This window comes from Ascidiella aspersa, chromosome 5, assembly GCF_963924565.1.
Source record: "Ascidiella aspersa chromosome 5, kaAscAspe10.2, whole genome shotgun sequence".
NCBI lineage: Eukaryota > Metazoa > Chordata > Ascidiacea > Phlebobranchia > Ascidiidae > Ascidiella > Ascidiella aspersa.
The window spans coordinates 14,689,793-14,692,292 of record NC_139451.1 but is presented as its reverse complement, the minus strand read 5'-3'; the positions used below and the strand labels follow the sequence as shown (position 1 = coordinate 14,692,292).

The window sequence follows — 2,500 nt, the reverse complement described above, 5'->3', positions numbered from 1 at the left end:
AATGTGTCCTGCAATTCACACTAATTCACGCAGCTAGCTGCGTCCTTCATCGACTCACGAGCCGAGTGATCCACCGCCAAGAGCCATCCACGATTGTTTCGCTCGCACAGTGCCTCGCACTAAAGGGTGACAAAATATACCGCGCCGAGCGGTCGGCCAGGCCGACGCTTGAAGCCGGAGCGCGCGGCACCGCGGCACTCGACGCGCAAACATTACCGGGTGACCGAATCGCCGGCCGGCGCGCCGCTCCTCGCGGGTCGGGCGCCGGGTAGCAAAAACTTTTTCTCTCGCTTGTCCGAGTTTCGCGTTCGCCGAAGCGTTTGCGAGACCGTTAATGATCCTTCCGCAGGTTCACCTACGGAAACCTTGTTACGACTTTTACTTCCTCTAAATGATCAAGTTAGATCGTCTTCTCGGACGCCGGCTCGACCGTTGCCGGCCGCGCCAGGTCCAATCGGAGGACCTCACTAAACCATTCAATCGGTAGTAGCGACGGGCGGTGTGTACAAAGGGCAGGGACGTAATCAACGCGAGCTAATGACTCGCGCTTACTGGGAATTCCTCGTTCAAGGGAAATAATTGCAATTCCCTATCCCTAGCACGACCGGGGTTCAGCGGGTTACCCAGACCTGTCGGCCAAGGCGAGCACATGCTGATCCGGTCAGTGTAGCGCGCGTGCGGCCCCGAACATCTAAGGGCATCACAGACCTGTTATTGCTCAATCTCGTGTGGCTAAACGCCACTAGTCCCTCTAAGAAGTTAGACGCCGACCGATTGGGTCGCGTAACTAGTTAGCAAGCCAGAGTCTCGTTCGTTATCGGAATTAACCAGACAAATCGCTCCACCAACTAAGAACGGCCATGCACCACCACCCACAGAATCAAGAAAGAGCTCTCAATCTGTCAATCCTCACTGTGTCCGGGCCGGGTGAGATTTCCCGTGTTGAGTCAAATTAAGCCGCAGGCTCCACTCCTGGTGGTGCCCTTCCGTCAATTCCTTTAAGTTTCAGCTTTGCAACCATACTTCCCCCGGAACCCAAAGACTTTGGTTTCCCGCAAGCTGCCGGAGAGGTCGTAAAACTAACGCCCCCCGATCGCTAGTTGGCATCGTTTATAGTCAGAACTAGGACGGTATCTGATCGTCTTCGAACCTCTGACTTTCGCTCTTGATTAAAGAAAACATTCTTGGCAAATGCTTTCGCAGTCGTTCGTCTTGCGCCGATCCAAGAATTTCACCTCTAACGGCACAGTACGAATGCCCCCGTCTGTCCCTCTTAATCATTACCTCGCGCTCCGAAAACCAACAAAATAGAACCGAGGTCCTATTCCATTATTCCATGCACCATTATTCAGGCGAATCGCCTGCTTTGAACACTCTAATTTTTTCAAAGTAAACGTTCCGGCCGCCGCCGACACTCAGTCAAGGGCACCGGCGGAGAACCGGAGGTGAGGCCAGGACGGCCAGTACACGCCTTGCGACGGACCGGCCGCCTGCGCCCAAAATCCAACTACGAGCTTTTTAACCGCAACAACTTAAATATACACTTTTGGAGCTGGAATTACCGCGGCTGCTGGCACCAGACTTGCCCTCCAATGGATACTCGTTAAAGGTTTTAAAGTGTACTCATTCCAATTACAGGGCCTCGTTTAGAGTCCTGTATTGTTATTTTTCGTCACTACCTCCCCGCGTCGGGAATGGGTAATTTGCGCGCCTGCTGCCTTCCTTGGATGTGGTAGCCGTTTCTCAGGCTCCCTCTCCGGAATCGAACCCTGATTCTCCGTTACCCGTAAGAACCTCGGTAGGCCAGTACCGTACCGACGAAAGTTGATAGGGCAGACACTTGAATGATCCGTCGCCGGTGCGAGACCGTGCGATCCGCAAAGTTATCCAGAGTCACCAAAGGTTGCGGGCCGAAGCCCGGTCGGTTTTTGGTCTGATAAAAGCACGCCTCCCGCGAGGTCGGCGCTTCACGCATGTATTAGCTCTAGCATTTCCACAGTTAACCACGTAAAACGTACGATCAAATGAACCATAACTGATTTAATGAGCCATTCGCAGTTTCACTGTACGAGAGCTCGTACTTAGACTTGCATGGCTTAATCTTTGAGACAAGCATATGACTACTGGCAGGATCAACCAGGTAGCTACTTTAGCGTAGCCCCGAAAGGCCGACGAAGGAGGCGCCGCTGATGCGGCGCCGTCGCTCGGTCGATGCGAAACCCGAAGGCTTCTCCGTTAAAATTTCGTTCTTTGCTCGGCTGCCCGAACTCAGAAAACCGTCACCGCCCGTCGCACCCGCCGGAGTAAGACTTCGTCGGCAGGCCTTTCGACCGCCACGTCGCCAACACCGGCGCGAGCGCAACGCACGCCAGACAACTTCGCCGAAGCGACCGCTCAGAACCCGACAAACTGACACTCGGCTCTTCGCGCAGCAGCAACATCTGCCCAGCGAGCCAATCGCCTTTTCACCGATTCTTTACTTGTCGAAGCTTGTCAGCTC

The 2,500-nt window shown here is 54.2% G+C and overlaps 2 non-coding genes across 2 annotated transcripts in view; both read right to left on the bottom strand.

The window, feature by feature from the left end:
- LOC146144964 (5.8S ribosomal RNA) overlaps window positions 1–85 on the bottom strand; it is a 154-nt gene extending 69 nt beyond the window's left edge. Inside the window, exon 1 of the ribosomal RNA XR_014499141.1 lies at window positions 1–85. This exon is cut by the window's left edge and continues 69 nt beyond it. This is a non-coding gene — a ribosomal RNA (5.8S ribosomal RNA).
- A 247-nt stretch (window positions 86–332) lies between these two features.
- Window positions 333–2,143, bottom strand: LOC146144963 (small subunit ribosomal RNA). The gene has a single exon (XR_014500704.1). It is a non-coding gene; the product is annotated as a small subunit ribosomal RNA (ribosomal RNA).
- Window positions 2,144–2,500: the final 357 nt, after the last annotated feature.